At 31.8% G+C, this 25,000-nt stretch overlaps 28 non-coding genes across 28 annotated transcripts; all 28 read right to left on the bottom strand.

Annotated features, from left to right (window-relative positions):
- Positions 1–131: 131 nt before the first annotated feature.
- TRNAS-AGA (transfer RNA serine (anticodon AGA)) lies at positions 132–213 on the bottom strand. Its single transcript has one exon. It is a non-coding gene; the product is annotated as a tRNA-Ser (tRNA).
- Positions 214–338: 125 nt separating this feature from the next.
- On the bottom strand, positions 339–428 carry TRNAY-GUA (transfer RNA tyrosine (anticodon GUA)). The gene is given in 2 exon segments: positions 339–374; positions 392–428. It is a non-coding gene; the product is annotated as a tRNA-Tyr (tRNA).
- Positions 429–1,521: 1,093 nt separating this feature from the next.
- On the bottom strand, positions 1,522–1,603 carry TRNAS-AGA (transfer RNA serine (anticodon AGA)). The gene has a single exon. It is a non-coding gene; the product is annotated as a tRNA-Ser (tRNA).
- Positions 1,604–1,729: 126 nt separating this feature from the next.
- On the bottom strand, positions 1,730–1,819 carry TRNAY-GUA (transfer RNA tyrosine (anticodon GUA)). The gene is given in 2 exon segments: positions 1,730–1,765; positions 1,783–1,819. It is a non-coding gene; the product is annotated as a tRNA-Tyr (tRNA).
- Positions 1,820–3,661: 1,842 nt separating this feature from the next.
- Positions 3,662–3,743, bottom strand: TRNAS-AGA (transfer RNA serine (anticodon AGA)). Its single transcript has one exon. It is a non-coding gene; the product is annotated as a tRNA-Ser (tRNA).
- Positions 3,744–3,869: 126 nt separating this feature from the next.
- Positions 3,870–3,959, bottom strand: TRNAY-GUA (transfer RNA tyrosine (anticodon GUA)). Its single transcript is given in 2 exon segments — positions 3,870–3,905; positions 3,923–3,959. It is a non-coding gene; the product is annotated as a tRNA-Tyr (tRNA).
- A 1,094-nt stretch (positions 3,960–5,053) lies between these two features.
- TRNAS-AGA (transfer RNA serine (anticodon AGA)) lies at positions 5,054–5,135 on the bottom strand. The gene has a single exon. It is a non-coding gene; the product is annotated as a tRNA-Ser (tRNA).
- Positions 5,136–5,261: 126 nt separating this feature from the next.
- Positions 5,262–5,351, bottom strand: TRNAY-GUA (transfer RNA tyrosine (anticodon GUA)). The gene is given in 2 exon segments: positions 5,262–5,297; positions 5,315–5,351. It is a non-coding gene; the product is annotated as a tRNA-Tyr (tRNA).
- Positions 5,352–6,444: 1,093 nt separating this feature from the next.
- TRNAS-AGA (transfer RNA serine (anticodon AGA)) lies at positions 6,445–6,526 on the bottom strand. Its single transcript has one exon. It is a non-coding gene; the product is annotated as a tRNA-Ser (tRNA).
- A 126-nt stretch (positions 6,527–6,652) lies between these two features.
- Positions 6,653–6,742, bottom strand: TRNAY-GUA (transfer RNA tyrosine (anticodon GUA)). Its single transcript is given in 2 exon segments — positions 6,653–6,688; positions 6,706–6,742. It is a non-coding gene; the product is annotated as a tRNA-Tyr (tRNA).
- Positions 6,743–7,835: 1,093 nt separating this feature from the next.
- On the bottom strand, positions 7,836–7,917 carry TRNAS-AGA (transfer RNA serine (anticodon AGA)). The gene has a single exon. It is a non-coding gene; the product is annotated as a tRNA-Ser (tRNA).
- A 126-nt stretch (positions 7,918–8,043) lies between these two features.
- Positions 8,044–8,133, bottom strand: TRNAY-GUA (transfer RNA tyrosine (anticodon GUA)). Its single transcript is given in 2 exon segments — positions 8,044–8,079; positions 8,097–8,133. It is a non-coding gene; the product is annotated as a tRNA-Tyr (tRNA).
- Positions 8,134–9,226: 1,093 nt separating this feature from the next.
- TRNAS-AGA (transfer RNA serine (anticodon AGA)) lies at positions 9,227–9,308 on the bottom strand. Its single transcript has one exon. It is a non-coding gene; the product is annotated as a tRNA-Ser (tRNA).
- Positions 9,309–9,434: 126 nt separating this feature from the next.
- Positions 9,435–9,524, bottom strand: TRNAY-GUA (transfer RNA tyrosine (anticodon GUA)). The gene is given in 2 exon segments: positions 9,435–9,470; positions 9,488–9,524. It is a non-coding gene; the product is annotated as a tRNA-Tyr (tRNA).
- A 1,093-nt stretch (positions 9,525–10,617) lies between these two features.
- On the bottom strand, positions 10,618–10,699 carry TRNAS-AGA (transfer RNA serine (anticodon AGA)). Its single transcript has one exon. It is a non-coding gene; the product is annotated as a tRNA-Ser (tRNA).
- Positions 10,700–10,825: 126 nt separating this feature from the next.
- On the bottom strand, positions 10,826–10,915 carry TRNAY-GUA (transfer RNA tyrosine (anticodon GUA)). Its single transcript is given in 2 exon segments — positions 10,826–10,861; positions 10,879–10,915. It is a non-coding gene; the product is annotated as a tRNA-Tyr (tRNA).
- A 1,093-nt stretch (positions 10,916–12,008) lies between these two features.
- TRNAS-AGA (transfer RNA serine (anticodon AGA)) lies at positions 12,009–12,090 on the bottom strand. The gene has a single exon. It is a non-coding gene; the product is annotated as a tRNA-Ser (tRNA).
- Positions 12,091–12,216: 126 nt separating this feature from the next.
- TRNAY-GUA (transfer RNA tyrosine (anticodon GUA)) lies at positions 12,217–12,306 on the bottom strand. Its single transcript is given in 2 exon segments — positions 12,217–12,252; positions 12,270–12,306. It is a non-coding gene; the product is annotated as a tRNA-Tyr (tRNA).
- A 1,093-nt stretch (positions 12,307–13,399) lies between these two features.
- On the bottom strand, positions 13,400–13,481 carry TRNAS-AGA (transfer RNA serine (anticodon AGA)). Its single transcript has one exon. It is a non-coding gene; the product is annotated as a tRNA-Ser (tRNA).
- A 126-nt stretch (positions 13,482–13,607) lies between these two features.
- Positions 13,608–13,697, bottom strand: TRNAY-GUA (transfer RNA tyrosine (anticodon GUA)). The gene is given in 2 exon segments: positions 13,608–13,643; positions 13,661–13,697. It is a non-coding gene; the product is annotated as a tRNA-Tyr (tRNA).
- Positions 13,698–14,790: 1,093 nt separating this feature from the next.
- Positions 14,791–14,872, bottom strand: TRNAS-AGA (transfer RNA serine (anticodon AGA)). The gene has a single exon. It is a non-coding gene; the product is annotated as a tRNA-Ser (tRNA).
- A 126-nt stretch (positions 14,873–14,998) lies between these two features.
- On the bottom strand, positions 14,999–15,088 carry TRNAY-GUA (transfer RNA tyrosine (anticodon GUA)). The gene is given in 2 exon segments: positions 14,999–15,034; positions 15,052–15,088. It is a non-coding gene; the product is annotated as a tRNA-Tyr (tRNA).
- A 1,092-nt stretch (positions 15,089–16,180) lies between these two features.
- TRNAS-AGA (transfer RNA serine (anticodon AGA)) lies at positions 16,181–16,262 on the bottom strand. The gene has a single exon. It is a non-coding gene; the product is annotated as a tRNA-Ser (tRNA).
- Positions 16,263–16,388: 126 nt separating this feature from the next.
- TRNAY-GUA (transfer RNA tyrosine (anticodon GUA)) lies at positions 16,389–16,478 on the bottom strand. Its single transcript is given in 2 exon segments — positions 16,389–16,424; positions 16,442–16,478. It is a non-coding gene; the product is annotated as a tRNA-Tyr (tRNA).
- Positions 16,479–19,157: 2,679 nt separating this feature from the next.
- TRNAS-AGA (transfer RNA serine (anticodon AGA)) lies at positions 19,158–19,239 on the bottom strand. Its single transcript has one exon. It is a non-coding gene; the product is annotated as a tRNA-Ser (tRNA).
- A 126-nt stretch (positions 19,240–19,365) lies between these two features.
- Positions 19,366–19,455, bottom strand: TRNAY-GUA (transfer RNA tyrosine (anticodon GUA)). Its single transcript is given in 2 exon segments — positions 19,366–19,401; positions 19,419–19,455. It is a non-coding gene; the product is annotated as a tRNA-Tyr (tRNA).
- Positions 19,456–23,720: 4,265 nt separating this feature from the next.
- On the bottom strand, positions 23,721–23,802 carry TRNAS-AGA (transfer RNA serine (anticodon AGA)). Its single transcript has one exon. It is a non-coding gene; the product is annotated as a tRNA-Ser (tRNA).
- Positions 23,803–23,928: 126 nt separating this feature from the next.
- On the bottom strand, positions 23,929–24,018 carry TRNAY-GUA (transfer RNA tyrosine (anticodon GUA)). Its single transcript is given in 2 exon segments — positions 23,929–23,964; positions 23,982–24,018. It is a non-coding gene; the product is annotated as a tRNA-Tyr (tRNA).
- Between the last annotated feature and the right edge of the window lie 982 nt (positions 24,019–25,000).

Below are 25,000 nucleotides of genomic sequence, written 5' to 3'. Positions count from 1 at the left end.
TGGAAGAAAATGTGTGAAAGATAAAAAAGAGAACAGACTGGCATCCCAAATATTTTGATGCACTAATGCCTGTTCTCACTCTTAGCATCACTAGCTGCAAGATTTGAAGAAAAAGAAAACATCAATCTGCACGTAGTCGGCAGGTTTTGAACCTACGCGGGGAGACCCCAATGGATTTCTAGTCCATCGCCTTAACCACTCGGCCACAACTACCTCACATGTGTTAAAGTGTTTATTTTAACATAATTAGGAGAAGGGTTTATGTTTTGCATGGTTTGCATGGTTTAGAATGTGTAAAATTACATAAATGGCCATCTAAGATAATAAAAAAAATTGTTTCCTTCGAGCCGGAATTGAACCAGCGACCTAAGGATTGCTGTACCAAACTCCTCTACAGTCCTCCGCTCTACCAGCTGAGCTATTGAAGGTTCCTTATAGAAATCATCTACACTATATCTGATGGAGTGGACATGTAAAACTTTTCACTATCTAAAACTTACCCAATAAAGTAATTAAACTAGACAAAAGTTATTTATATGTTTATTCCTGTTTTGCATAAGCATCACAAATAATCATGCTTAATGATTTGCTAAATATCACCAGAAGTTTAACTTAAATTTGTTATTTTTCTATCATCTGGCAACAGCTAGTTTAGACAGCAGTTTTCATAGATCTTCCATCTGTAGCCACATTTACATCAAGATTAGAGATACTTTAAAATATCAACACTTTTTCACTTTTCAAATTTAGCTTGTTTTTTTAAGTGTTTAATTGTTGAAGAAATAATGGGGCCCAAATATAATATTGCAGCAAAACAAAATATAGAAAAAGCTACGTTGCATATGTAAATTAAAATCAACTAATCAAAAATATGCCATATCAAAATCGTATCTACCTTAGAACTCACAAATTAACAGATTTATCTACTAACAATTGGGCTTAATTTTGCACATTCTAATGACCAAATGTATTTGATATTTTGCTAGATATAGCTTTAAAACATCAACACTTTTTCACTTTTCAAATTTAGCTTGTTTTTTTAACTGTTTAATTGTTCAAGAAATAATGGAGCCCAAATATAATCTTGCAGCAAACCAAAATATGGAAAGCTAATTTCTTTATGTAAATTAAAATCAACTAATCAAAAATATGCCATATCAAAACACAATTTGTCTTGTATCTACCTTAGAACTCACAGATTAACAGATGAATCTCCTAACAATTGATCTTAATTTTGCACCTTCTAGTGTGCCAAATGTCTTTGATATTTTGCTAGATATACAAACATTTCTTTCAATGTTGACATTGAATATGCATTTCCAAATAAATAAAAGGTAATCAGTGTGGCTGCTAAGAGTGACTGGGCTTAGGCTCAATGAATGGAAGAAAATGTGTGAAAGATAAAAAAGAGAACAGACTGGCATCCCAAATATTTTGATGCACTAATGCCTGTTCTCACTCTTAGCATCACTAGCTGCAAGATTTGGTAAAATTTGAAGAAAAAGAAAACATCAATCTGCACGTAGTCGGCAGGATTTGAACCTACACGGGGAGACCCCAATGGATTTCTAGTCCATCGCCTTAACTGCTCGGCCACAACTACCTCACATGTGTTAAAGTGTTTATTTTAACATAATTAGGAGAAGGGTTTATGTTTTGCATGGTTTGCATGGTTTAGAATGTGTAAAATTACATAAATGGCCATCTAAGATAATAAAAAAAAATTGTTTCCTTCGAGCTGGAATTGAACCAGCGACCTAAGGATTGCTGTACCAAACTCCTCTACAGTCCTCCGCTCTACCAGCTGAGCTATCGAAGGTTCCTTATAGAAATCATCTACACTATATCTGATGGAGTGGACATGTAAAACTTTTCACTATCTAAAACTTACCCAATAAAGTAATTAAACTAGACAAAAGTTATTTATATGTTTATTCCTGTTTTGCATAAGCATCACAAATAATCATGCTTAATGATTTGCTAAATATCACCAGAAGTTTAACTTAAATTTGTTATTTTTCTATCATCTGGCAACAGCTAGTTTAGAAAGCATTTTTCATAGATCTTCCATCTGTAGCCACATTTACATCAAGATTAGAGATACTTTAAAATATCAACACTTTTTCACTTTTCAAATTTAGCTTGTTTTTTTAAGTGTTTAATTGTTGAAGAAATAATGGGGCCCAAATATAATATTGCAGCAAAACAAAATATAGAAAAAGCTACGTTGCATATGTAAATTAAAATCAACTAATCAAAAATATGCCATATCAAAATCATATCTACCTTAGAACTCACAAATTAACAGATTTAACTACTAACAATTGGGCTTAATTTTGCACATTCTAATGACCAAATGTATTTGATATTTTGCTAGATATAGCTTTAAAACATCAACACTTTTTCACTTTTCAAATTTAGCTTGTTTTTTTAACTGTTTAATTGTTCAAGAAATAATGGAGCCCAAATATAATCTTGCAGCAAACCAAAATATGGAAAGCTAATTTCTTTATGTAAATTAAAATCAACTAATCAAAAATATGCAGCCACAGCTGAGCTATCGAAGGTTCCCTATAGAAATCATCTACACTATATCTGATGGAGTGGACATGCAAAACTTTTCACTATCTAAAACTTACCCAATAAAGTAATTAAACTAGACAAAAGTTATTTATATGTTTATTCCTGTTTTGCATAAGCATCACAAATAATCATGCTTAATGATTTGCTAAATATCACCAGAAGTTTAACTTAAATTTGTTATTTTTCTATCATCTGGTAACAGCTAGTTTAGACAGCAGTTTTCATAGATCTTCCATCTGTAGCCACATTTACATCAAGATTAGAGATACTTTAAAATATCAACACTTTTTCACTTTTCAAATTTAGCTTGTTTTTTTAAGTGTTTAATTGTTGAAGAAATAATGGGGCCCAAATATAATATTGCAGCAAAACAAAATATAGAAAAAGCTACGTTGCATATGTAAATTAAAATCAACTAATCAAAAATATGCCATATCAAAATCGTATCTACCTTAGAACTCACAAATTAACAGATTTATCTACTAACAATTGGGCTTAATTTTGCACATTCTAATGACCAAATGTATTTGATATTTTGCTAGATATAGCTTTAAAACATCAACACTTTTTCACTTTTCAAATTTAGCTTGTTTTTTTAACTGTTTAATTGTTCAAGAAATAATGGAGCCCAAATATAATCTTGCAGCAAACCAAAATATGGAAAGCTAATTTCTTTATGTAAATTAAAATCAACTAATCAAAAATATGCCATATCAAAACACAATTTGTCTTGTATCTACCTTAGAACTCACAGATTAACAGATTAATCTCCTAACAATTGATCTTAATTTTGCACCTTCTAGTGTGCCAAATGTCTTTGATATTTTGCTAGATATACAAACATTTCTTTCAATGTTGACATTGAATATGCATTTCCAAATAAATAAAAGGTAATCAGTGTGGCTGCTAAGAGTGACTGGGCTTAGGCTCAATGAATGGAAGAAAATGTGTGAAAGATAAAAAAGAGAACAGACTGGCATCCCAAATATTTTGATGCACTAATGCCTGTTCTCACTCTTAGCATCACTAGCTGCAAGATTTGGTAAAAATTTGAAGAAAAAGAAAACATCAATCTGCACGTAGTCGGCAGGATTTGAACGTACGCGGGGAGACCCCAATAGATTTCTAGTCCATCGCCTTAACCACTCGGCCACAACTACCTCACATGTGTTAAAGTGTTTATTTTAACATAATTAGGAGAAGGGTTTATGTTTTGCATGGTTTGCATGGTTTAGAATGTGTAAAATTACATAAATGGCCATCTAAAATAATAAAAAAAAATTGTTTCCTTCGAGCCAGAATTGAACCAGCGACCTAAGGATTGCTGTACCAAACTCCTCTACAGTCCTCCGCTCTACCAGCTGAGCTATCGAAGGTTCCCTATAGAAATCATCTACACTATATCTGATGGAGTGGACATGTAAAACTTTTCACTATCTAAAACTTACCCAATAAAGTAATTAAACTAGACAAAAGTTATTTATATGTTTATTCCTGTTTTGCATAAGCATCACAAATAATCATGCTTAATGATTTGCTAAATATCACCAGAAGTTTAACTTAAATTTGTTATTTTTCTATCATCTGGCAACAGCTAGTTTAGAAAGCAGTTTTCATAGATCTTCCATCTGTAGCCACATTTACATCAAGATTAGAGATACTTTAAAATATCAACACTTTTTCACTTTTCAAATTTAGCTTGTTTTTTTAAGTGTTTAATTGTTGAAGAAATAATGGGGCCCAAATATAATATTGCAGCAAAACAAAATATAGAAAAAGCTACGTTGCATATGTAAATTAAAATCAACTATTCAAAAATATGCCATATCAAAATCGAATCTACCTTAGAACTCACAAATTAACAGATTTATCTACTAACAATTGGGCTTAATTTTGCACATTCTAATGACCAAATGTATTTGATATTTTGCTAGATATAGCTTTAAAACATCAACACTTTTTCACTTTTCAAATTTAGCTTGTTTTTTTAACTGTTTAATTGTTCAAGAAATAATGGAGCCCAAATATAATCTTGCAGCAAACCAAAATATGGAAAGCTAATTTCTTTATGTAAATTAAAATCAACTAATCAAAAATATGCCATATCAAAACACAATTTGTCTTGTATCTACCTTAGAACTCACAGATTAACAGATTAATCTCCTAACAATTGATCTTAATTTTGCACCTTCTAGTGTGCCAAATGTCTTTGATATTTTGCTAGATATACAAACATTTCTTTCAATGTTGACATTGAATATGCATTTCCAAATAAATAAAAGGTAATCAGTGTGGCTGCTAAGAGTGACTGGGCTTAGGCTCAATGAATGGAAGAAAATGTGTGAAAGATAAAAAAGAGAACAGACTGGCATCCCAAATATTTTGATGCACTAATGCCTGTTCTCACTCTTAGCATCACTAGCTGCAAGATTTGGTAAAAATTTGAAGAAAAAGAAAACATCAATCTGCACGTAGTCGGCAGGATTTGAACGTACGCGGGGAGACCCCAATAGATTTCTAGTCCATCGCCTTAACCACTCGGCCACAACTACCTCACATGTGTTAAAGTGTTTATTTTAACATAATTAGGAGAAGGGTTTATGTTTTGCATGGTTTGCATGGTTTAGAATGTGTAAAATTACATAAATGGCCATCTAAAATAATAAAAAAAAATTGTTTCCTTCGAGCCAGAATTGAACCAGCGACCTAAGGATTGCTGTACCAAACTCCTCTACAGTCCTCCGCTCTACCAGCTGAGCTATCGAAGGTTCCCTATAGAAATCATCTACACTATATCTGATGGAGTGGACATGTAAAACTTTTCACTATCTAAAACTTACCCAATAAAGTAATTAAACTAGACAAAAGTTATTTATATGTTTATTCCTGTTTTGCATAAGCATCACAAATAATCATGCTTAATGATTTGCTAAATATCACCAGAAGTTTAACTTAAATTTGTTATTTTTCTATCATCTGGCAACAGCTAGTTTAGAAAGCAGTTTTCATAGATCTTCCATCTGTAGCCACATTTACATCAAGATTAGAGATACTTTAAAATATCAACACTTTTTCACTTTTCAAATTTAGCTTGTTTTTTTAAGTGTTTAATTGTTGAAGAAATAATGGGGCCCAAATATAATATTGCAGCAAAACAAAATATAGAAAAAGCTACGTTGCATATGTAAATTAAAATCAACTATTCAAAAATATGCCATATCAAAATCGAATCTACCTTAGAACTCACAAATTAACAGATTTATCTACTAACAATTGGGCTTAATTTTGCACATTCTAATGACCAAATGTATTTGATATTTTGCTAGATATAGCTTTAAAACATCAACACTTTTTCACTTTTCAAATTTAGCTTGTTTTTTTAACTGTTTAATTGTTCAAGAAATAATGGAGCCCAAATATAATCTTGCAGCAAACCAAAATATGGAAAGCTAATTTCTTTATGTAAATTAAAATCAACTAATCAAAAATATGCCATATCAAAACACAATTTGTCTTGTATCTACCTTAGAACTCACAGATTAACAGATTAATCTCCTAACAATTGATCTTAATTTTGCACCTTCTAGTGTGTCAAATGTCTTTGATATTTTGCTAGATATACAAACATTTCTTTCAATGTTGACATTGAATATGCATTTCCAAATAAATAAAAGGTAATCAGTGTGGCTGCTAAGAGTGACTGGGCTTAGGCTCAATGAATGGAAGAAAATGTGTGAAAGATAAAAAAGAGAACAGACTGGCATCCCAAATATTTTGATGCACTAATGCCTGTTCTCACTCTTAGCATCACTAGCTGCAAGATTTGGTAAAATTTGAAGAAAAAGAAAACATCAATCTGCACGTAGTCGGCAGGATTTGAACCTACGCGGGGAGACCCCAATGGATTTCTAGTCCATCGCCTTAACCACTCGGCCACAACTACCTCACATGTGTTAAAGTGTTTATTTTAACATAATTAGGAGAAGGGTTTATGTTTTGCATGGTTTGCATGGTTTAGAATGTGTAAAATTACATAAATGGCCATCTAAGATAATAAAAAAAAATTGTTTCCTTCGAGCCGGAATTGAACCAGCGATCTAAGGATTGCTGTACCAAACTCCTCTACAGTCCTCCGCTCTACCAGCTGAGCTATCGAAGGTTCCCTATAGAAATCATCTACACTATATCTGATGGAGTGGACATGTAAAACTTTTCACTATCTAAAACTTACCCAATAAAGTAATTAAACTAGACAAAAGTTATTTATATGTTTATTCCTGTTTTGCATAAGCATCACAAATAATCATGCTTAATGATTTGCTAAATATCACCAGAAGTTTAACTTAAATTTGTTATTTTTCTATCATCTGGCAACAGCTAGTTTAGAAAGCAGTTTTCATAGATCTTCCATCTGTAGCCACATTTACATCAAGATTAGAGATACTTTAAAATATCAACACTTTTTCACTTTTCAAATTTAGCTTGTTTTTTTAAGTGTTTAATTGTTGAAGAAATAATGGGGCCCAAATATAATATTGCAGCAAAACAAAATATAGAAAAAGCTACGTTGCATATGTAAATTAAAATCAACTATTCAAAAATATGCCATATCAAAATCGTATCTACCTTAGAACTCACAAATTAACAGATTTATCTACTAACAATTGGGCTTAATTTTGCACATTCTAATGACCAAATGTATTTGATATTTTGCTAGATATAGCTTTAAAACATCAACACTTTTTCACTTTTCAAATTTAGCTTGTTTTTTTAACTGTTTAATTGTTCAAGAAATAATGGAGCCCAAATATATTCTTGCAGCAAACCAAAATATGGAAAGCTAATTTCTTTATGTAAATTAAAATCAACTAATCAAAAATATGCCATATCAAAACACAATTTGTCTTGTATCTACCTTAGAACTCACAGATTAACAGATTAATCTCCTAACAATTGATCTTAATTTTGCACCTTCTAGTGTGCCAAATGTCTTTGATATTTTGCTAGATATACAAACATTTCTTTCAATGTTGACATTGAATATGCATTTCCAAATAAATAAAAGGTAATCAGTGTGGCTGCTAAGAGTGACTGGGCTTAGGCTCAATGAATGGAAGAAAATGTGTGAAAGATAAAAAAGAGAACAGACTGGCATCCCAAATATTTTGATGCACTAATGCCTGTTCTCACTCTTAGCATCACTAGCTGCAAGATTTGGTAAAATTTTAAGAAAAAGAAAACATCAATCTGCACGTAGTCGGCAGGATTTGAACCTACGCGGTGAGACCCCAATGGATTTCTAGTCCATCGCCTTAACCACTCGGCCACAACTACCTCACATGTGTTAAAGTGTTTATTTTAACATAATTAGGAGAAGGGTTTATGTTTTGCATGGTTTGCATGGTTTAGAATGTGTAAAATTACATAAATGGCCATCTAAGATAATAAAAAAAAATTGTTTCCTTCGAGCCGGAATTGAACCAGCGACCTAAGGATTGCTGTACCAAACTCCTCTACAGTGCTCTGCTCTACCAGCTGAGCTATCGAAGGTTCCCTGTAGTAATCATCTACACTATATCTGATGGAGTGGACATGTAAAACTTTTCACTATCTAAAACTTACCAAATAAAGTAATTAAACTAGACAAAAGTTATTTATATGTTTATTCCTGTTTTGCATAAGCATCACAAATAATCATGCTTAATGATTTGCTAAATATCACCAGAAGTTTAACTTAAATTTGTTATTTTTCTATCATCTGGCAACAGCTAGTTTAGAAAGCAGTTTTCATAGATCTTCCATCTGTAGCCACATTTACATCAAGATTAGAGATACTTTAAAATATCAACACTTTTTCACTTTTCAAATTTAGCTTGTTTTTTTAAGTGTTTAATTGTTGAAGAAATAATGGGGCCCAAATATAATATTGCAGCAAAACAAAATATAGAAAAAGCTATGTTGCATATGTAAATTAAAATCAACTATTCAAAAATATGCCATATCAAAATCGTATCTACCTTAGAACTCACAAATTAACAGATTTATCTACTAACAATTGGGCTTAATTTTGCACATTCTAATGACCAAATGTATTTGATATTTTGCTAGATATAGCTTTAAAACATCAACACTTTTTCACTTTTCAAATTTAGCTTGTTTTTTTAACTGTTTAATTGTTCAAGAAATAATGGAGCCCAAATATAATCTTGCAGCAAACCAAAATATGGAAAGCTAATTTCTTTATGTAAATTAAAATCAACTAATCAAAAATATGCCATATCAAAACACAATTTGTCTTGTATCTACCTTAGAACTCACAGATTAACAGATTAATCTCCTAACAATTGATCTTAATTTTGCACCTTCTAGTGTGCCAAATGTCTTTGATATTTTGCTAGATATACAAACATTTCTTTCAATGTTGACATTGAATATGCATTTCCAAATAAATAAAAGGTAATCAGTGTGGCTGCTAAGAGTGACTGGGCTTAGGCTCAATGAATGGAAGAAAATGTGTGAAAGATAAAAAAGAGAACAGACTGGCATCCCAAATATTTTGATGCACTAATGCCTGTTCTCACTCTTAGCATCACTAGCTGCAAGATTTGGTAAAATTTGAAGAAAAAGAAAACATCAATCTGCACATAGTCGGCAGGATTTGAACCTACGCGGGGAGACCCCAATGGATTTCTAGTCCATCGCCTTAACCACTCGGCCACAACTACCTCACATGTGTTAAAGTGTTTATTTTAACATAATTAGGAGAAGGGTTTATGTTTTGCATGGTTTGCATGGTTTAGAATGTGTAAAATTACATAAATGGCCATCTAAGATAATAAAAAAAAATTGTTTCCTTCGAGCCAGAATTGAACCAGCGACCTAAGGATTGCTGTACCAAACTCCTCTACAGTGCTCTGCTCTACCAGCTGAGCTATCGAAGGTTCCCTATAGAAATCATCTACACTATATCTGATGGAGTGGACATGTAAAACTTTTCACTATCTAAAACTTACCAAATAAAGTAATTAAACTAGACAAAAGTTATTTATATGTTTATTCCTGTTTTGCATAAGCATCACAAATAATCATGCTTAATGATTTGCTAAATATCACCAGAAGTTTAACTTAAATTTGTTATTTTTCTATCATCTGGCAACAGCTAGTTTAGAAAGCAGTTTTCATAGATCTTCCATCTGTAGCCACATTTACATCAAGATTAGAGATACTTTAAAATATCAACACTTTTTCACTTTTCAAATTTAGCTTGTTTTTTTAAGTGTTTAATTGTTGAAGAAATAATGGGGCCCAAATATAATATTGCAGCAAAACAAAATATAGAAAAAGCTACGTTGCATATGTAAATTAAAATCAACTATTCAAAAATATGCCATATCAAAATCGTATCTACCTTAGAACTCACAAATTAACAGATTTATCTACTAACAATTGGGCTTAATTTTGCACATTCTAATGACCAAATGTATTTGATATTTTGCTAGATATAGCTTTAAAACATCAACACTTTTTCACTTTTCAAATTTAGCTTGTTTTTTTAACTGTTTAATTGTTCAAGAAATAATGGAGCCCAAATATATTCTTGCAGCAAACCAAAATATGGAAAGCTAATTTCTTTATGTAAATTAAAATCAACTAATCAAAAATATGCCATATCAAAACACAATTTGTCTTGTATCTACCTTAGAACTCACAGATTAACAGATTAATCTCCTAACAATTGATCTTAATTTTGCACCTTCTAGTGTGCCAAATGTCTTTGATATTTTGCTAGATATACAAACATTTCTTTCAATGTTGACATTGAATATGCATTTCCAAATAAATAAAAGGTAATCAGTGTGGCTGCTAAGAGTGACTGGGCTTAGGCTCAATGAATGGAAGAAAATGTGTGAAAGATAAAAAAGAGAACAGACTGGCATCCCAAATATTTTGATGCACTAATGCCTGTTCTCACTCTTAGCATCACTAGCTGCAAGATTTGGTAAAATTTGAAGAAAAAGAAAACATCAATCTGCACGTAGTCGGCAGGATTTGAACCTACGCGGGGAGACCCCAATGGATTTCTAGTCCATCGCCTTAACCACTCGGCCACAACTACCTCACATGTGTTAAAGTGTTTATTTTAACATAATTAGGAGAAGGGTTTATGTTTTGCATGGTTTGCATGGTTTAGAATGTGTAAAATTACATAAATTGCCATCTAAGATTATAAAAAAAAATTGTTTCCTTCGAGCCGGAATTGAACCAGCGACCTAAGGATTGCTGTACCAAACTCCTCTACAGTCCTCCGCTCTACCAGCTGAGCTATCGAAGGTTCCCTATAGAAATCATCTACACTATATCTGATGGAGTGGACATGTAAAACTTTTCACTATCTAAAACTTACCCAATAAAGTAATTAAACTAGACAAAAGTTATTTATATGTTTATTCCTGTTTTGCATAAGCATCACAAATAATCATGCTTAATGATTTGCTAAATATCACCAGAAGTTTAACTTAAATTTGTTATTTTTCTATCATCTGGCAACAGCTAGTTTAGAAAGCAGTTTTCATAGATCTTCCATCTGTAGCCACATTTACATCAAGATTAGAGATACTTTAAAATATCAACACTTTTTCACTTTTCAAATTTAGCTTGTTTTTTTAAGTGTTTAATTGTTGAAGAAATAATGGGGCCCAAATATAATATTGCAGCAAAACAAAATATAGAAAAAGCTACGTTGCATATGTAAATTAAAATCAACTATTCAAAAATATGCCATATCAAAATCGTATCTACCTTAGAACTCACAAATTAACAGATTTATCTACTAACAATTGGGCTTAATTTTGCACATTCTAATGACCAAATGTATTTGATATTTTGCTAGATATAGCTTTAAAACATCAACACTTTTTCACTTTTCAAATTTAGCTTGTTTTTTTAACTGTTTAATTGTTCAAGAAATAATGGAGCCCAAATATAATCTTGCAGCAAACCAAAATATGGAAAGCTAATTTCTTTATGTAAATTAAAATCAACTAATCAAAAATATGCCATATCAAAACACAATTTGTCTTGTATCTACCTTAGAACTCACAGATTAACAGATTAATCTCCTAACAATTGATCTTAATTTTGCACCTTCTAGTGTGCCAAATGTCTTTGATATTTTGCTAGATATACAAACATTTCTTTCAATGTTGACATTGAATATGCATTTCCAAATAAATAAAAGGTAATCAGTGTGGCTGCTAAGAGTGACTGGGCTTAGGCTCAATGAATGGAAGAAAATGTGTGAAAGATAAAAAAGAGAACAGACTGGCATCCCAAATATTTTGATGCACTAATGCCTGTTCTCACTCTTAGCATCACTAGCTGCAAGATTTGGTAAAATTTGAAGAAAAAGAAAACATCAATCTGCACATAGTCGGCAGGATTTGAACCTACGCGGGGAGACCCCAATGGATTTCTAGTCCATCGCCTTAACCACTCGGCCACAACTACCTCACATGTGTTAAAGTGTTTATTTTAACATAATTAGGAGAAGGGTTTATGTTTTGCATGGTTTGCATGGTTTAGAATGTGTAAAATTACATAAATGGCCATCTAAGATAATAAAAAAAACTTGTTTCCTTCGAGCCGGAATTGAACCAGCGACCTAAGGATTGCTGTACCAAACTCCTCTACAGTGCTCTGCTCTACCAGCTGAGCTATCGAAGGTTCCCTATAGAAATCATCTACACTATATCTGATGGAGTGGACATGTAAAACTTTTCACTATCTAAAACTTACCCAATAAAGTAATTAAACTAGACAAAAGTTATTTATATGTTTATTCCTGTTTTGCATAAGCATCACAAATAATCATGCTTAATGATTTGCTAAATATCACCAGAAGTTTAACTTAAATTTGTTATTTTTCTATCATCTGGCAACAGCTAGTTTAGAAAGCAGTTTTCATAGATCTTCCATCTGTAGCCACATTTACATCAAGATTAGAGATACTTTAAAATATCAACACTTTTTCACTTTTCAAATTTAGCTTGTTTTTTTAAGTGTTTAATTGTTGAAGAAATAATGGGGCCCAAATATAATATTGCAGCAAAACAAAATATAGAAAAAGCTACGTTGCATATGTAAATTAAAATCAACTATTCAAAAATATGCCATATCAAAATCGTATCTACCTTAGAACTCACAAATTAACAGATTTATCTACTAACAATTGGGCTTAATTTTGCACATTCTAATGACCAAATGTATTTGATATTTTGCTAGATATAGCTTTAAAACATCAACACTTTTTCACTTTTCAAATTTAGCTTGTTTTTTTAACTGTTTAATTGTTCAAGAAATAATGGAGCCCAAATATAATCTTGCAGCAAACCAAAATATGGAAAGCTAATTTCTTTATGTAAATTAAAATCAACTAATCAAAAATATGCCATATCAAAACACAATTTGTCTTGTATCTACCTTAGAACTCACAGATTAACAGATTAATCTCCTAACAATTGATCTTAATTTTGCACCTTCTAGTGTGCCAAATGTCTTTGATATTTTGCTAGATATACAAACATTTCTTTCAATGTTGACATTGAATATGCATTTCCAAATAAATAAAAGGTAATCAGTGTGGCTGCTAAGAGTGACTGGGCTTAGGCTCAATGAATGGAAGAAAATGTGTGAAAGATAAAAAAGAGAACAGACTGGCATCCCAAATATTTTGATGCACTAATGCCTGTTCTCACTCTTAGCATCACTAGCTGCAAGATTTGGTAAAATTTGAAGAAAAAGAAAACATCAATCTGCACGTAGTCGGCAGGATTTGAACCTACGCGGGGAGACCCCAATGGATTTCTAGTCCATCGCCTTAACCACTCGGCCACAACTACCTCACATGTGTTAAAGTGTTTATTTTAACATAATTAGGAGAAGGGTTTATGTTTTGCATGGTTTGCATGGTTTAGAATGTGTAAAATTACATAAATGGCCATCTAAGATAATAAAAAAAAATTGTTTCCTTTGAGCCGGAATTGAATCAGCGACCTAAGGATTGCTGTACCAAACTCCTCTACAGTCCTCCGCTCTACCAGCTGAGCTATCGAAGGTTCCCTATAGAAATCATCTACACTATATCTGATGGAGTGGACATGTAAAACTTTTCACTATCTAAAACTTACCCAATAAAGTAATTAAACTAGACAAAAGTTATTTATATGTTTATTCCTGTTTTGCATAAGCATCACAAATAATCATGCTTAATGATTTGCTAAATATCACCAGAAGTTTAACTTAAATTTGTTATTTTTCTATCATCTGGCAACAGCTAGTTTAGAAAGCAGTTTTCATAGATCTTCCATCTGTAGCCACATTTACATCAAGATTAGAGATACTTTAAAATATCAACACTTTTTCACTTTTCAAATTTAGCTTGTTTTTTTAAGTGTTTAATTGTTGAAGAAATAATGGGGCCCAAATATAATATTGCAGCAAAACAAAATATAGAAAAAGCTACGTTGCATATGTAAATTAAAATCAACTATTCAAAAATATGCCATATCAAAATCGTATCTACCTTAGAACTCACAAATTAACAGATTTATCTACTAACAATTGGGCTTAATTTTGCACATTCTAATGACCAAATGTATTTGATATTTTGCTAGATATAGCTTTAAAACATCAACACTTTTTCACTTTTCAAATTTAGCTTGTTTTTTTAACTGTTTAATTGTTCAAGAAATAATGGAGCCCAAATATAATCTTGCAGCAAACCAAAATATGGAAAGCTAATTTCTTTATGTAAATTAAAATCAAATAATCAAAAATATGCCATATCAAAACACAATTTGTCTTGTATCTACCTTAGAACTCACAGATTAACAGATTAATCTCCTAACAATTGATCTTAATTTTGCACCTTCTAGTGTGTCAAATGTCTTTGATATTTTGCTAGATATACAAACATTTCTTTCAATGTTGACATTGAATATGCATTTCCAAATAAATAAAAGGTAATCAGTGTGGCTGCTAAGAGTGACTGGGCTTAGGCTCAATGAATGGAAGAAAATGTGTGAAAGATAAAAAAGAGAACAGACTGGCATCCCAAATATTTTGATGCACTAATGCCTGTTCTCACTCTTAGCATCACTAGCTGCAAGATTTGGTAAAATTTGAAGAAAAAGAAAACATCAATCTGCACGTAGTCGGCAGGATTTGAACCTACGCGGGGAGACCCCAATGGATTTCTAGTCCATCGCCTTAACCACTCGGCCACAACTACCTCACATGTGTTAAAGTGTTTATTTTAACATAATTAGGAGAAGGGTTTATGTTTTGCATGATTTGCATGGTTTAGAATGTGTAAAATTACATAAATGGCCATCTAAGATAATAAAAAAAAATTGTTTCCTTCGAGCCGGAATTGAACCAGCGACCTAAGGATTGCTGTACCAAACTCCTCTACAGTCCTCTGCTCTACCAGCTGAGCTATCGAAGGTTCCCTATAGAAATCATCTACACTATATCTGATGGAGTGGACATGTAAAACTTTTCACTATCTAAAACTTACCCAATAAAGTAATTAAACTAGACAAAAGTTATTTATATGTTTATTCCTGTTTTGCATAAGCATCACAAATAATCATGCTTAATGATTTGCTAAATATCACCAGAAGTTTAACTTAAATTTGTTATTTTTCTATCATCTGGCAACAGCTAGTTTAGAAAGCAGTTTTCATAGATCTTCCATCTGTAGCCACATTTACATCAAGATTAGAGATACTTTAAAATATCAACACTTTTTCACTTTTCAAATTTAGCTTGTTTTTTTAAGTGTTTAATTGTTCAAGAAATAATGGGGCCCAAATATAATATTGCAGCAAAACAAAATATAGAAAAAGCTACGTTGCATATGAAATTAAAATCAACTTATCAAAAATATGCCATATCAAAATCGTATCTACCTTAGAACTCACAAATTAACAGATTTATCTACTAACAATTGGGCTTAATTTTGCACATTCTAATGACCAAATGTATTTGATATTTTGCTAGATATAGCTTTAAAACATCAACACTTTTTCACTTTTCAAATTTAGCTTGTTTTTTTAACTGTTTAATTGTTCAAGAAATAATGGAGCCCAAATATAATCTTGCAGCAAACCAAAATATGGAAAGCTAATTTCTTTATGTAAATTAAAATCAACTAATCAAAAATATGCCATATCAAAACACAATTTGTCTTGTATCTACCTTAGAACTCACAGATTAACAGATTAATCTCCTAACAATTGATCTTAATTTTGCACCTTCTAGTGTGCCAAATGTCTTTGATATTTTGCTAGATATACAAACATTTCTTTCAATGTTGACATTGAATATGCATTTCCAAATAAATAAAAGGTAATCAGTGTGGCTGCTAAGAGTGACTGGGCTTAGGCTCAATGAATGGAAGAAAATGTGTGAAAGATAAAAAAGAGAACAGACTGGCATCCCAAATATTTTGATGCACTAATGCCTGTTCTCACTCTTAGCATCACTAGCTGCAAGATTTGGTAAAATTTGAAGAAAAAGAAAACATCAATCTGCACGTAGTCGGCAGGATTTGAACCTACGCGGGGAGACCCCAATGGATTTCTAGTCCATCGCCTTAACCACTCGGCCACAACTACCTCACATGTGTTAAAGTGTTTATTTTAACGTAATTAGGAGAAGGGTTTATGTTTTGCATGGTTTGCATGGTTTAGAATGTGTAAAATTACATAAATGGCCATCTAAGATAATAAAAAAAAATTGTTTCCTTTGAGCCGGAATTGAACCAGCGACCTAATGATTGCTGTACCAAACTCCTCTACAGTCCTCCGCTCTACCAGCTGAGCTATCGAAGGTTCCCTATAGAAATCATCTACACTATATCTGATGGAGTGGACATGTAAAACTTTTCACTATCTAAAACTTACCCAATAAAGTAATTAAACTAGACAAAAGTTATTTATATGTTTATTCCTGTTTTGCATAAGCATCACAAATAATCATGCTTAATGATTTGCTAAATATCACCAGAAGTTTAACTTAAATTTGTTATTTTTCTATCATCTGGCAACAGCTAGTTTAGAAAGCAGTTTTCATAGATCTTCCATCTGTAGCCACATTTACATCAAGATTAGAGATACTTTAAAATATCAACACTTTTTCACTTTTCAAATTTAGCTTGTTTTTTTAAGTGTTTAATTGTTGAAGAAATAATGGGGCCCAAATATAATATTGCAGCAAAACAAAATATAGAAAAAGCTACGTTGCATATGTAAATTAAAATCAACTATTCAAAAATATGCCATATCAAAATCGTATCTACCTTAGAACTCACAAATTAACAGATTTATCTACTAACAATTGGGCTTAATTTTGCACATTCTAATGACCAAATGTATTTGATATTTTGCTAGATATAGCTTTAAAACATCAACACTTTTTCACTTTTCAAATTTAGCTTGTTTTTTTAACTGTTTAATTGTTCAAGAAATAATGGAGCCCAAATATAATCTTGCAGCAAACCAAAATATGGAAAGCTAATTTCTTTATGTAAATTAAAATCAACTAATCAAAAATATGCCATATCAAAACACAATTTGTCTTGTATCTACCTTAGAACTCACAGATTAACAGATTAATCTCCTAACAATTGATCTTAATTTTGCACCTTCTAGTGTGTCAAATGTCTTTGATATTTTGCTAGATATACAAATATTTCTTTCAATGTTGACATTGAATATGCATTTCCAAATAAATAAAAGGTAATCAGTGTGGCTGCTAAGAGTGACTGGGCTTAGGCTCAATGAATGGAAGAAAATGTGTGAAAGATAAAAAAGAGAACAGACTGGCATCCCAAATATTTTGATGCACTAATGCCTGTTCTCACTCTTAGCATCACTAGCTGCAAGATTTGGTAAAATTTGAAGAAAAAGAAAACATCAATCTGCACGTAGTCGGCAGGATTTGAACCTACGAGGGGAGACCCCAATGGATTTCTAGTCCATCGCCTTCAGATATAGTGTAGATGATTTCTATAGGGAACCTTCGATAACTCAGCTGGTAGAGCGGAGGACTGTAGAGGAGTTTGGTACTCCGGCTCGAAGGAAACAATTTTTTTTTATTATCTTAGATGGCCATTTATGTAATTTTACACATTCTAAACCATGCAAACCATGCAAAACATAAATCCTTCTCCTAATTATGTTAAAATAAACACTTTAACACATGTGAGGTAGTTGTGGCCACAACTACCTCACATGTGTTAAAGTGTTTATTTTAACATAATTAGGAGAAGGGTTTATGTTTTGCATGGTTTGCATGGTTTAGAATGTGTAAAATTACATAAATGGCCATCTAAGATAATAAAAAAAAATTGTTTCCTTCGAGCCGGAGTACCAAACTCCTCTACAGTCCTCCGCTCTACCAGCTGAGCTATCGAAGGTTCCCTATAGAAATCATCTACACTATATCTGATGGAGTGGACATGTAAAACTTTTCACTATCTAAAACTTACCCAATAAAGTAATTAAACTAGACAAAAGTTATTTATATGTTTATTCCTGTTTTGCATAAGCATCACAAATAATCATGCTTAATGATTTGCTAAATATCACCAGAAGTTTAACTTAAATTTGTTATTTTTCTATCATCTGGCAACAGCTAGTTTAGAAAGCAGTTTTCATAGATCTTCCATCTGTAGCCACATTTACATCAAGATTAGAGATACTTTAAAATATCAACACTTTTTCACTTTTCAAATTTAGCTTGTTTTTTTAAGTGTTTAATTGTTGAAGAAATAATGGGGCCCAAATATAATATTGCAGCAAAACAAAATATAGAAAAAGCTACGTTGCATATGTAAATTAAAATCAACTATTCAAAAATATGCCATATCAAAATCGTATCTACCTTAGAACTCACAAATTAACAGATTTATCTACTAACAATTGGGCTTAATTTTGCACATTCTAATGACCAAATGTATTTGATATTTTGCTAGATATAGCTTTAAAACATCAACACTTTTTCACTTTTCAAATTTAGCTTGTTTTTTTAACTGTTTAATTGTTCAAGAAATAATGGAGCCCAAATATAATCTTGCAGCAAACCAAAATATGGAAAGCTAATTTCTTTATGTAAATTAAAATCAACTAATCAAAAATATGCCATATCAAAACACAATTTGTCTTGTATCTACCTTAGAACTCACAGATTAACAGATTAATCTCCTAACAATTGATCTTAATTTTGCACCTTCTAGTGTGCCAAATGTCTTTGATATTTTGCTAGATATACAAACATTTCTTTCAATGTTGACATTGAATATGCATTTCCAAATAAATAAAAGGTAATCAGTGTGGCTGCTAAGAGTGACTGGGCTTAGGCTCAATGAATGGAAGAAAATGTGTGAAAGATAAAAAAGAGAACAGACTGGCATCCCAAATATTTTGATGCACTAATGCCTGTTCTCACTCTTAGCATCACTAGCTGCAAGATTTGGTAAAATTTGAAGAAAAAGAAAACATCAATCTGCACGTAGTCGGCAGGATTTGAACCTACGCGGGGAGACCCCAATGGATTTCTAGTCCATCGCCTTAACCACTCGGCCACAACTACCTCACATGTGTTAAAGTGTTTATTTTAACGTAATTAGGAGAAGGGTTTATGTTTTGCATGGTTTGCATGGTTTAGAATGTGTAAAATTACATAAATGGCCATCTAAGATAATAAAAAAAAATTGTTTCCTTCGAGCCGGAATTGAACCAGCGACCTAATGATTGCTGTACCAAACTCCTCTACAGTCCTCCGCTCTACCAGCTGAGCTATCGAAGGTTCCCTATAGAAATCATCTACACTATATCTGATGGAGTGGACATGTAAAACTTTTCACTATCTAAAACTTACCCAATAAAGTAATTAAACTAGACAAAAGTTATTTATATGTTTATTCCTGTTTTGCATAAGCATCACAAATAATCATGCTTAATGATTTGCTAAATATCACCAGAAGTTTAACTTAAATTTGTTATTTTTCTATCATCTGGCAACAGCTAGTTTAGAAAGCAGTTTTCATAGATCTTCCATCTGTAGCCACATTTACATCAAGATTAGAGATACTTTAAAATATCAACACTTTTTCACTTTTCAAATTTAGCTTGTTTTTTTAAGTGTTTAATTGTTGAAGAAATAATGGGGCCCAAATATAATATTGCAGCAAAACAAAATATAGAAAAAGCTACGTTGCATATGTAAATTAAAATCAACTATTCAAAAATATGCCATATCAAAATCGTATCTACCTTAGAACTCACAAATTAACAGATTTATCTACTAACAATTGGGCTTAATTTTGCACATTCTAATGACCAAATGTATTTGATATTTTGCTAGATATAGCTTTAAAACATCAACACTTTTTCACTTTTCAAAATTAGCTTGTTTTTTTAACTGTTTAATTGTTCAAGAAATAATGGAGCCCAAATATAATCTTGCAGCAAACCAAAATATGGAAAGCTAATTTCTTTATGTAAATTAAAATCAACTAATCAAAAATATGCCATATCAAAACACAATTTGTCTTGTATCTACCTTAGAACTCACAGATTAACAGATTAATCTCCTAACAATTGATCTTAATTTTGCACCTTCTAGTGTGTCAAATGTCTTTGATATTTTGCTAGATATACAAATATTTCTTTCAATGTTGACATTGAATATGCATTTCCAAATAAATAAAAGGTAATCAGTGTGGCTGCTAAGAGTGACTGGGCTTAGGCTCAATGAATGGAAGAAAATGTGTGAAAGATAAAAAAGAGAACAGACTGGCATCCCAAATATTTTGATGCACTAATGCCTGTTCTCACTCTTAGCATCACTAGCTGCAAGATTTGGTAAAATTTGAAGAAAAAGAAAACATCAATCTGCACGTAGTCGGCAGGATTTGAACCTACGAGGGGAGACCCCAATGGATTTCTAGTCCATCGCCTTCAGATATAGTGTAGATGATTTCTATAGGGAACCTTCGATAACTCAGCTGGTAGAGCGGAGGACTGTAGAGGAGTTTGGTACTCCGGCTCGAAGGAAACAATTTTTTTTTATTATCTTAGATGGCCATTTATGTAATTTTACACATTCTAAACCATGCAAACCATGCAAAACATAAACCCTTCTCCTAATTATGTTAAAATAAACACTTTAACACATGTGAGGTAGTTGTGGCCACAACTACCTCACATGTGTTAAAGTGTTTATTTTAACATAATTAGGAGAAGGGTTTATGTTTTGCATGGTTTGCATGGTTTAGAATGTGTAAAATTACATAAATGGCCATCTAAGATAATAAAAAAAAATTGTTTCCTTCGAGCCGGAGTACCAAACTCCTCTACAGTCCTCCGCTCTACCAGCTGAGCTATCGAAGGTTCCCTATAGAAATCATCTACACTATATCTGATGGAGTGGACATGTAAAACTTTTCACTATCTAAAACTTACCCAATAAAGTAATTAAACTAGACAAAAGTTATTTATATGTTTATTCCTGTTTTGCATAAGCATCACAAATAATCATGCTTAATGATTTGCTAAATATCACCAGAAGTTTAACTTAAATTTGTTATTTTTCTATCATCTGGCAACAGCTAGTTTAGAAAGCAGTTTTCATAGATCTTCCATCTGTAGCCACATTTACATCAAGATTAGAGATACTTTAAAATATCAACACTTTTTCACTTTTCAAATTTAGCTTGTTTTTTTAAGTGTTTAATTGTTGAAGAAATAATGGGGCCCAAATATAATATTGCAGCAAAACAAAATATAGAAAAAGCTACGTTGCATATGTAAATTAAAATCAACTATTCAAAAATATGCCATATCAAAATCGTATCTACCTTAGAACTCACAAATTAACAGATTTATCTACTAACAATTGGGCTTAATTTTGCACATTCTAATGACCAAATGTATTTGATATTTTGCTAGATATAGCTTTAAAACATCAACACTTTTTCACTTTTCAAATTTAGCTTGTTTTTTTAACTGTTTAATTGTTCAAGAAATAATGGAGCCCAAATATAATCTTGCAGCAAACCAAAATATGGAAAGCTAATTTCTTTATGTAAATTAAAATCAACTAATCAAAAATATGCCATATCAAAACACAATTTGTCTTGTATCTACCTTAGAACTCACAGATTAACAGATTAATCTCCTAACAATTGATCTTAATTTTGCACCTTCTAGTGTGCCAAATGTCTTTGATATTTTGCTAGATATACAAACATTTCTTTCAATGTTGACATTGAATATGCATTTCCAAATAAATAAAAGGTAATCAGTGTGGCTGCTAAGAGTGACTGGGCTTAGGCTCAATGAATGGAAGAAAATGTGTGAAAGATAAAAAAGAGAACAGACTGGCATCCCAAATATTTTGATGCACTAATGCCTGTTCTCACTCTTAGCATCACTAGCTGCAAGATTTGGTAAAATTTGAAGAAAAAGAAAACATCAATCTGCACGTAGTCGGCAGGATTTGAACCTACGCGGGGAGACCCCAATGGATTTCTAGTCCATCGCCTTCAGATATAGTGTAGATGATTTCTATAGGGAACCTTCGATAACTCAGCTGGTAGAGCGGAGGACTGTAGAGGAGTTTGGTACTCCGGCTCGAAGGAAACAATTTTTTTTTATTATCTTAGATGGCCATTTATGTAATTTTACACATTCTAAACCATGCAAACCATGCAAAACATAAACCCTTCTCCTAATTATGTTAAAATAAACACTTTAACACATGTGAGGTAGTTGTGGCCACAACTACCTCACATGTGTTAAAGTGTTTATTTTAACATAATTAGGAGAAGGGTTTATGTTTTGCATGGTTTGCATGGTTTAGAATGTGTAAAATTACATAAATGGCCATCTAAGATAATAAAAAAAAATTGTTTCCTTCGAGCCGGAGTACCAAACTCCTCTACAGTCCTCTGCTCTACCAGCTGAGCTATCGAAGGTTCCCTATAGAAATCATCTACACTATATCTGATGGAGTGGACATGTAAAACTTTTCACTATCTAAAACTTACCCAATAAAGTAATTAAACTAGACAAAAGTTATTTATATGTTTATTCCTGTTTTGCATAAGCATCACAAATAATCATGCTTAATGATTTGCTAAATATCACCAGAAGTTTAACTTAAATTTGTTATTTTTCTATCATCTGGCAACAGCTAGTTTAGAAAGCAGTTTTCATAGATCTTCCATCTGTAGCCACATTTACATCAAGATTAGAGATACTTTAAAATATCAACACTTTTTCACTTTTCAAATTTAGCTTGTTTTTTTAAGTGTTTAATTGTTCAAGAAATAATGGGGCCCAAATATAATATTGCAGCAAAACAAAATATAGAAAAAGCTACGTTGCATATGTAAATTAAAATCAACTATTCAAAAATATGCCATATCAAAATCGTATCTACCTTAGAACTCACAAATTAACAGATTTATCTACTAACAATTGGGCTTAATTTTGCACATTCTAATGACCAAATGTATTTGATATTTTGCTAGATATAGCTTTAAAACATCAACACTTTTTCACTTTTCAAATTTAGCTTGTTTTTTTAACTGTTTAATTGTTCAAGAAATAATGGAGCCCAAATATAATCTTGCAGCAAACCAAAATATGGAAAGCTAATTTCTTTATGTAAATTAAAATCAACTAATCAAAAATATGCCATATCAAAACACAATTTGTCTTGTATCTACCTTAGAACTCACAGATTAACAGATTAATCTCCTAACAATTGATCTTAATTTTGCACCTTCTAGTGTGCCAAATGTCTTTGATATTTTGCTAGATATACAAACATTTCTTTCAATGTTGACATTGAATATGCATTTCCAAATAAATAAAAGGTAATCAGTGTGGCTGCTAAGAGTGACTGGGCTTAGGCTCAATGAATGGAAGAAAATGTGTGAAAGATAAAAAAGAGAACAGACTGGCATCCCAAATATTTTGATGCACTAATGCCTGTTCTCACTCTTAGCATCACTAGCTGCAAGATTTGGTAAAATTTGAAGAAAAAGAAAACATCAATCTGCACGTAGTCGGCAGGATTTGAACCTACGCGGGGAGACCCCAATGGATTTCTAGTCCATCGCCTTAACCACTCGGCCACAACTACCTCACATGTGTTAAAGTGTTTATTTTAACATAATTAGGAGAAGGGTTTATGTTTTGCATGGTTTGCATGGTTTAGAATGTGTAAAATTACATAAATGGCCATCTAAGATAATAAAAAAAAATTGTTTCCTTCGAGCCGGAATTGAACCAGCGACCTAAGGATTGCTGTACCAAACTCCTCTACAGTCCTCTGCTCTACCAGCTGAGCTATCGAAGGTTCCCTATAGAAATCATCTACACTATATCTGATGGAGTGGACATGTAAAACTTTTCACTATCTAAAACTTACCCAATAAAGTAATTAAACTAGACAAAAGTTATTTATATGTTTATTCCTGTTTTGCATAAGCATCACAAATAATCATGCTTAATGATTTGCTAAATATCACCAGAAGTTTAACTTAAATTTGTTATTTTTCTATCATCTGGCAACAGCTAGTTTAGAAAGCAGTTTTCATAGATCTTCCATCTGTAGCCACATTTACATCAAGATTAGAGATACTTTAAAATATCAACACTTTTTCACTTTTCAAATTTAGCTTGTTTTTTTAAGTGTTTAATTGTTGAAGAAATAATGGGGCCCAAATATAATATTGCAGCAAAACAAAATATAGAAAAAGCTACGTTGCATATGTAAATTAAAATCAACTATTCAAAAATATGCCATATCAAAATCGTATCTACCTTAGAACTCACAAATTAACAGATTTATCTACTAACAATTGGGCTTAATTTTGCACATTCTAATGACCAAATGTATTTGATATTTTGCTAGATATAGCTTTAAAACATCAACACTTTTTCACTTTTCAAATTTAGCTTGTTTTATTAACTGTTTAATTGTTCAAGAAATAATGGAGCCCAAATATAATCTTGCAGCAAACCAAAATATGGAAAGCTAATTTCTTTATGTAAATTAAAATCAACTAATCAAAAATATGCCATATCAAAACACAATTTGTCTTGTATCTACCTTAGAACTCACAGATTAACAGATTAATCTCCTAACAATTGATCTTAATTTTGCACCTTCTAGTGTGCCAAATGTCTTTGATATTTTGCTAGATATACAAACATTTCTTTCAATGTTGACATTGAATATGCATTTCCAAATAAATAAAAGGTAATCAGTGTGGCTGCTAAGAGTGACTGGGCTTAGGCTCAATGAATGGAAGAAAATGTGTGAAAGATAAAAAAGA

The sequence above is a fragment of the Taudactylus pleione genome, unplaced genomic scaffold (assembly GCF_031769625.1).
Source record: "Taudactylus pleione unplaced genomic scaffold, aTauple2 ptg000050l, whole genome shotgun sequence".
Classification (NCBI taxonomy): Eukaryota; Metazoa; Chordata; class Amphibia; order Anura; family Myobatrachidae; genus Taudactylus; species Taudactylus pleione.
The sequence above is the reverse complement of the archived record's forward strand: the minus strand, read 5'-3'. Positions and strand labels throughout refer to the sequence as shown.